We start from the raw sequence: 8,652 nt of genomic DNA, 5'->3' as shown, positions 1-8,652 counted from the left end.
GACTCTCAACCACTGCGCCACCAGGGAAGCCCCGATGTAAGCATTTTTATCCCCCCTTCACAGAGAAAGTCACGGGGTTCCTGAAGGAGTACGTGACCTGCTCAAGCTCACCTTTCTCATGAGGGCTGGAGCCTGCTTGAGTGAAGGCAACTATGCACAGACTCTTCAGGAAGCAGGCCTGCCTCAGGTGTAATGCTTTCTTACCTCATGAAGATCAGGCAGACTGGAGCCAGCTTTGAGATTCCCTGAGAGCCACATGAGAATACACTTTGTCCTGTGGCCACTGCAGGTGAGATTATTAGAAGTTGGCTTGTATTTAAGTAGCTGCTATTACTTTTACATGACAGTAAAACTAATGAATGATAGGAAATTTCCAAGATAAAATGCATATTTATCCCTTGCTATATATATATATATATATATTTTTTTTTTTCTTCTGTTCATAGTCCCCTGTTCATCTGGAATTTCAATTAGCTGCTTTTTTTCCCCCTCACATATTCCATTGTGTTTAGCAATTGCAAACTTTCTTGGCAATTTCCAAAACTACAAAATGACAATAGATTTGCAGACAAATAGAGGATGTGTGGGGTCCATACTGAACATGTATATGCTGTACCTTCTGTCCTGGGAGAGCTGTGTGGCCGCTGAATATTACATCAGAGAGGCTTTATACAATTTAATAACGAAACAGTATTACAAAACAACCAGACACTTTAAAAACACATAATTAGGAATTCAGTGTGTTTTTTTTCTCCCCGAAAATGTAAGTATTTTATCTGCTTTAGCCCATTGTTATGGTTTTAAACCGTGTTTACTAAAACTGTTTCTGCTAAAGAAAGTTTTAAAAGGGAGGTTGGAAAAATCTCTTCTGAGCACAGTTGAGATGTCAAATCCAACATATGTTCATGCATTCAGGCTCAGAAGATGTTGACAGTGGTGTTTCCAAATGTTTCTCCGTTTTCCTAAAACAGAGCAAATGGTAGGAAATAAATACCATGTGTGGTGTTTGAGACACTGACCTGGAGCCTCAGCTCCCTACATTTTCTAAGGATTTGGGATTCTTTTCAGGAATCAATTAAAAATAACTCATAATTCAACTGAAAGACAATTTAGGGCTTCCAGGTATAGGTGCTCCGATTTCCAGCATTTTCTTGCTGCTCTCAGTGTTTTTAAGGTGACAGTTCTCCCTTCATAGAACAAGCTTGAAATTAGAAAAATCAAACACCCATTAGAGAAAGCAGATTTACTCTCATTAATTGATACAGAGATGGAAAGCTACCATCACCCAGATGGGAGCCCAGTGCATCCCCTGCAGACATTCGCAGGGGCCAGAGCCTGGGTCAGCAGCAGCCCACTTGGCCCAAGCCGGAGCTGTCTGTCTAAGAGCGGAGGCTTGGGTTTTCAGGGGTAGGGATGCACTCGCTGCACGGGGAAGCCTCTCTGCAACATCCGCACACAAATATTAGGGTGTGTGTTACTCTCTTCCCACTTGGTTTTATTATTATTTTTTAAAGTGAACAACCTTGAAAGTTGAACTCCCCATTCTGTTCCGGCTTCTCTCTGCTCTGCTGGACAAGAGGTAACGTAGCATGCCTGTTTAGTAACCAGAAAGTGATTGTTAGAGGGAATGGAGACTGTGGCTGCTGTGCATGAAATACGGAGAGAAGGAGCCTTTGAGGGCCAACCACAGAATTGTCTCCTTCCAGAGGCTGGAAGCAGCAACCCAGGTGGGGGTAGGGAGGGCAGTGGTGTGAGAATCTGTTGAGATATGACCCGTGGTTTTAACTTTAAATAAGCATTTCCGTCCTAATAGAAGCCCCCTCTAATGTCTCCTGCAGCTTTGATTTTGGAACACGTCACATTCCTCATTAAAGCAATCACTGTTAAAACATAAAGCAACACAGGATTTATTTCTTCATTAAACTGATGATCCGTATATGAAGCCAATTAACATTATGAGTCTGGTGAACATCAAGTGTAAAGAGGTTAGAGAAAATTAAAAGCAGTCACCTTGGTCTTTAGATAAAGAAAGTACACTTTTAGGTTGTAAATTATCAGAGTGTCCAAGCAGGACAGATCGGTGAATTTGGTTAATTGGAAAATACATTTTATTGCACAAGAATTAAGGAAAAACAACCTTTTCGTTGCCAACGAACGCTCTTTTTTAGAGGGGAGGGAGATGGTAGCGAATACATACACGTTAGCCGCCTCTCTCCGGCCCCGAGTGTCAGAGACAATCCGAGGAAAGAAAGGGGCCCGCGTTGTCATCAAAGTTTGCTGTAGCCTTTCCTCTCTGCGAGTGCTTGGTTTGTTGTTAATTCACTGTTTTGCCAACAGGAACGAGCCCGGCCTCCCTGCTGGGGGAGAGGAACTTCGGGGGAGACGAGGCCGATGGTCCCGCTGGCTCTGAGCCCCGCGTCAGGTGGGTGTTTTGCGGGAGCCTGACTAAGTGTCCCATCAGGGAGACAACCAGGCTCGCGTCGGTGACGCTGGGAAAGCCGGGACCAGGCGGCGACCGGCCGCCGGAAGATTCCCGGCCGTAGCCGCGGGGCAGGAGCGGGGCGTGGGTCTGCGGAGCCGAGAGTTTGGTCCCTGCTGCGAGCACTGAGCGCGCGTCCCAAGTAACTTTCTCAGGTTTGGACCAGGAGAGGATTGGGATCGGGCCCCCAACACCCAGAATCCGGCGGGGCGCGTCCGGCCGCGGCGCAGCGCAGGGCCACAGAGCGGCCCTTGCGACTGGTCTCTTCCCTCTGCAGCCCAGGAGGAACAGGTGCCGCTGTCCAGGGTCCTGACTGACCGGGAGGCTCTGGGAGCGCGCTGCCCGCCGACCCAGAACAAGCCTGTCCAGCCCCCGGGACATCTCTGGGCCTTGCCAAGAAACTGCTTCGGCGGATGTCAGGGATGGGGAGCTGAAACTGGGGTTTGGACCTCATTGGTTTCTGGGGCCAACGCGGCGCTGGGCGCCTGGTGCCTTGAGTTCCCGTACAGATACTCAGGTGCTCCTTGGAGCATCTTGGCCAGGCCCGCCCGGATGTCTTCCTCACCCCGCTGCACAGGCACTAGGCTCCGGAGCGCGCGGGGCTCTTGCAGGAGAGGGGACGCCGCCTAGGGCAGGTGGAAGTTTGAGGGGGCTTTTGGCAAACCCAAGCGCGCAAGGGGAGACTCGGGCTCTTGAAAAGAGATCCAGAGAGCAAGAGTGCACTGAGGGAGACAGGGAGAGAGAGCGCGCCGAGCTTCCTGGCCTGGGTTGAAATAGGGTCGGTTCTCAGGGCTCCATCCCTTTCCGGATGAAGTGGAAATGGCCCGCCGGCCCTGCCTGTTACCGCGCCCGCCGCCCAGACCAGCATGCGTGCTCCCCGCCGGCGGGTCACCTGGACTCGCGGAGTCGGTGGCCCTGGCGGAGCTGGCGCAACGGGATCTTTCCGCTCTGAACCCAGCCGGCGTTTCCAGCGGTTCCTTCCGCGTGACTGGGTCGACTTTCCGCGCCTGGGCGGGCTGAGCCCAGGAGGGGCCGCTGAAGTGCACCGGCCCCGACTTGCCTCTGCAGGAGCCGTGCTGCATCTTCCTCCTGGCGGTTTTCGGGGGGGCGTCCACGGGCCGGTCAGGGCCCCAGTAATCTGCCCTCCAGCTCCATGCGCCTCTTTCGGGGCGGGTGTCCACGTGTGGCCCTGCCAGGCCTTTTGTTTCCAACTCAATGTATCTTTAAGATCAAGGCTGGATCCCAGGCGGTGCAGGGACCCGACCCACCGCCTCTCCAGGGCTCCTGAACGCAGCATTAGAATGTTTATAAAATATTCAATTTATGTAGTCTGTCCAAGAAGCCATCGTCCCAAAATAAAATCAGCAGTCTAGACGGAACACAGACACCAGAACTTATCAACAGTTGTCTGACTTGCATCTTTTGATGCATCTTGAGTGGGTCATAATACCAACTTTATTTTCAGTGGTGCATAAATTAATTACACGCATTTAATAACCAAAATATCATTATATTCCCCCTTTAATATCATAAAGGCTTTCCGCCAGGGAAGCACTTAATAGTTCAGGGGGCCGTAACGGGCTATTATCCTGGTGTAATGCTATTACAGAACCAATTATGTGCCATTAGACTTGCTTTTTTTGCAGTTTATGTGATTTGATCCAATCCCGCACCCCTGACTTGAAAATTTCAGCCCGGTACTTTAGAGTTTAATTTTCACCCAGGCAGAGGGAAGGGCGGTCTCTCCGCTGAGCTTCTGCCTCGGATGCATTTTAAAAGTAATTGCGAAGGGTCCCACCGCATATCATTTGCACGGAGAAGCGAACATAAATTCTGGGACCCCTTGCTGAGAACAAAATCAAACTTTCCTTTTGTACGGTCGCTTGGAAAGGGAAGCCGTGTGCAAAGAGTCCCCCCAAAACCCATCCGGTGGCGACAATTAGCAGCGCTTTGTCATCTGCAGCCCAGGAGTCACCAGGCCTGACAAGGGGAGCTTAAAACCAAGCTCTCCCCGAGAAAGAAGGTTTGAGTCGGAGGGAACTTGGGGTGGGGGTGGGGTGGAGTGTTCAGAAAATAATGCTTTTTGGCGGATGGTGGTAGTGGTGATTGTTTCAACCTTCTTTTAAAAGAAAAGAGGAAAAACATTCCTGATGTTTGCTGAGAAATGACGGATTTTTTTTTTTTTTTTTTTTTACACCACGTGGGCCATTTGTAAGGCCCAGTAGACCTATCCAAGTTACTCGCTGTAGACAGCGCTGGAAATAATCAGATTAAGGCCAATTACGCGTGAGATTATAAAGGCGAGTGCTGAGCGGCGGCGCGCGCTGTAGACAGATAGCAAGACATCTGGCCACTTCCCGAGTCACTTTTTTGGTCCTGCGGGCGCCAGCCGCGCGGAGCCCCGCCCGTATCCAGTCGAGCCGGGCGAGCGGACCAGAGGCGGTCACGCTCCGGCCTTCCTCGCCCGCCGCCCGCCGAGGTACGCGCGGCTCCCGACCCACACACCGAGCCCTGCGCGCCTGGCCTTGGGGCTCGGCCGCCTTCCTGGTGGGGGCTGCCTTTCGCGCAGATGGCCTGGCGCGCTCGCCGGACTCGGCTGCGTTGTCCTGGGTGCAGGGATTGTGGCGGGGACCCCTGAGAGCCGGGAACCAGACTGCGTGGGCTTGGTGTTGGGGCCGAGGTGGGGGGACGTCTGTCCGGGTGGTGGACCCGAACGGAAGGGCTGTCCCACGGGGTCTCCGGCTTGCGACGGCGCTGCCACCTCCCCTCCAGTCCCCAGAGTGGGCTGAAGGCATTGGGAGGGTGTTTTCCATGAAAGGAGCGCCCGGGGCGCTCCAGGGCCGGGCGGGGGCGAAGGCAGAGGGAGACTCAGGCTCTGTCGCTGTTTGCTTTGCAGCCAGGCCAGATCTACGCGTGTCTTGTCGGTCCCGCAGTCACCCTCCCGAGTCCTGGCCGTCAGGTCGATCCGGCCGTCGGCGATGTTTTATTTCCACTGTCCGCCACAGCTAGAGGGTGAGTAAGCGCCGTGCCAGGAGCTGCTCCAAAAGGCCGGCGCCGGCCAGAAAGGGCCATAGCAGCAGCTGGGGCTGGTTGGTGGTTGGGTCCCTGCTCAGCGAGGGGCGCAGCCGCCGGAGGTGGGTAGAGGCGCCTTTGGCCCTCTCCCCACATCCGGCTCCAGCCTTCCGCCCCATTGCCACCTGCCTCCTACCTCCCCCCGCCCCCACCGGGCCTGGGCGGGTTGGCCCCCGGGCTATGAGCGCTGCCAGGACCGGCGGATCCTCCCAGCACAGATGCTGGTGTCACGCCTCTAATCTGGGCTCCCCTGCCCAGGGGGCCGCATCAATCTTTCACGGTGTTTTGCAAACATCCGGATAAGCGGCGGTGGACTAGGTGACCCACAGGGCCCTGGGCCAGACGTGAGCAGGAGCCCCCGCTGCCAGGCTGCTCTCACTCCCTACCCAAGGCCGTCTTGCTTGGCCAGGCCAACGTGGCCCTCAGGAGCAGGGGGCCCTGCGCACCACTTCCAGAAGTGCCCTGGCATGGCTGCTCCTCTGTGACTCACTGGGTTTCCGACCTCAGATGCTAGCCACTTCCCACTCCCACGGCCAGCCCATGACCAGGGTTTGGGTCTTTGAGGGTCTCCAGTTCTTAGAAGAAATTTCGCTTCAGGATCCTTGGTGTGGTCTCTGAACTGGGTTGTCAGGCGGGGGTAGGTTGGTGAGAAGGAAATAGCTTGGATTCCTGGTCTTGGGGGCTCCCCGGGGGTGGGCCCTCCATACAAGAAGGGGATTTCTATGTATCAGGCAAATGCAAAGCCACACACTCTGGCCCTTTAACAGCGCCTTCCTCAGACCAGTAGTCTCAGCCATGGGCTACTAGGACTTCTATAACTGGGAGCAGTACCAGGACTTGGCTTTGGCAACCTACTCCTTCGGGGGGTGGGGGTGGGCAGTGAGTGAATTTTGGAGGGGAAGAAATCGAGAAAGGCACAGGGCAGGGCAAAAGGTGGTGAGACACTGGGGGGACCTGAAACATCAGAGCATGCTCCTTCACCTTGCCCCGGTTACCTTGAGCAGTAGCCGGCCTCAGCTGGCCAGTGTACACAGGGATTTCAGAAAGTTTGTTTTGTTTTTCCCATGGAAGCTTTTAAAAGTTCAGTAGCATTTTCTAAAGGAGGCTAATGAACACCAGGGTTCAAGCCCTGCCAGCCCGATCAGCATTCCTAAGAAGGGAAGGCCAGACACTTGGCTGCATTTCACCTCCTTTTACTTCCAATGACCCATGCAGATGGGCTTTATAAAGGTCTGAGAGGTTCACTCCCTGACACCTAGGACTGCAGGGAGATCCTCTGCTTGTGCAGTGGACACACCTTTTCTGCATCTCTGAACCTCAGGTTTGGACTGATTGATACTCGGCAGCCCACTCTTCCAGTTAAAGTGGGAAGGTTGAGGTGTGGGCATTTAGCAGATGGTGGGCTGCCTGGGTGACTGAAGGGGAAAGCCCAGTCTGCAGGGTAGGTTGCAGAAGTCACCTGGGGAGAGCCCTGGCCAGCCTGTCGTGGCCCCAGCACACGGAGCTGCTTGCTGCCCTCAGCTCAGCTTAGCTCACCTTTCCTTCCCACACCTGGGGCACATCCCACCTCAACACTTATTCTGATTGCTGTGACCAGAAGAAAAGGAGATGGGTCTTTAAGAACTTTTTTATTCCTCTGCAGATGTGTTTCAAAGGCAGTTTTACAGAAACGGGTGTTTTATTTTAGTTTAGTATTGCTGTGGGAGGAGGTGACCTGCTGCCGATGGAAAGGCTGAGGACAGATCCTTGGAATCTGACTTCTCATTATTGCCTATCATCTTTTTAATTGTAATTTTTTATTAATCTAGAGAGGCATATAAGAGAAAGCAAAGCATGGCTCATAATCTCCCTTCTCAGATAATTTTGCTGATATTAAACTAGAAAGTATTACATCTACCTGCTTAGGAAATTCAAATAGAACAGAAACTTACACACTGAAAAGTAAATCCTCCTTCTCTACCTCTTTTTCTAAAGATACCCCCTATTGTTGGTTTCTTGTGATTCCTTCAAGAAAAACATGCTATCACCTGCGTTTACCCTCATTTATGTATTTTTCCTTTATATGTTATGCCTTATTTGTGCTGAGATCATACTGGTACATCATTCAGGACTTTCCTTTTTTCACTTTATAATACAGATTTTGGCGATTTTTCCGTGTCAATGTATGCAGATCTACTGGCTTCTTTTATTATCTTTTAAATTTATTTTTAAAATAAATATATTTACTTATTTGTTTTTATTTTTGGCTTTGTTGGGTCTTCGTTGCTGTGCGTGGGCTTCCTCTGGTTGTGGTGAGTGGGGGCTACTCTTCGTTGTGGTGCGCGGGCTTCTCCTTGTGGTGGCTTCTTTTGTTGCGGAGCCTGGTGCACGGGCTCAGTAGTTGTGACACGTGGGCTTAGTTGCTCCGCGGCATGTGGGATCTTCCCGGGCCAGGGATCGAACCCATGTCCCCTGCACTGGCAGGCAGATTCTTCTTCTTTCTTTTTTTTTTTTTTATAAATTTATTTATTTATTTTTTTGGCTGTGTTGGGTCTTCATTTCTGTGCGAGGGCTTTCTCTAGTTGCGGCGAGCAGGGGCCACTCTTCATCGCAGTGCGCGGGCCTCTCACTGTCGCGGCCTCTCTTGTTGCGGAGCACAGGCTCCAGACGCGCAGGCTCAGTAGCTGTGGCTCATGGGCCCAGTTGCTCCGCGGCATGTGGGATCTTCCTAGACCAGGGCTCGAACCCGTATCCCCTGCATTGGCAGGCAGATTCTCAACCACTGCGCCACCAGAGAAGCCCCGGCAGGCGGATTCTTGACCACTGCACCACCAGGGAAGCCTGACTGGCTTCTTTTAAATAGCTGTGTAGTATTCCATTATATATTGTTCAGAAGGTGCCTACAGTTGTGCACTTTGGTTGTTTCCTTTTTTTTTTTCCTGTTACCATGTTACCAGGAACAATATTCTCGCTCCATTTTGGCACACTTTTAAAGTATATTCATAGACTACATACCTGTATGTGCACTTAAAGTTTTGATGGATGTTGTCAAATTACCCTCTAATAAGGCTGCACAAATTCATGCTCCTACAAATGGAGAATAGTGTGTGCAATTCATTATG

The sequence above is a fragment of the Delphinapterus leucas genome, chromosome 16, assembly GCF_059928025.1.
Source record: "Delphinapterus leucas isolate spDelLeu-1000000601 "Yukka" chromosome 16, BTC_Dleu_Yukka2, whole genome shotgun sequence".
Lineage (NCBI taxonomy): Eukaryota > Metazoa > Chordata > Mammalia > Artiodactyla > Monodontidae > Delphinapterus > Delphinapterus leucas.
The sequence above is the reverse complement of the archived record's forward strand: the minus strand, read 5'-3'. Positions refer to the sequence as shown.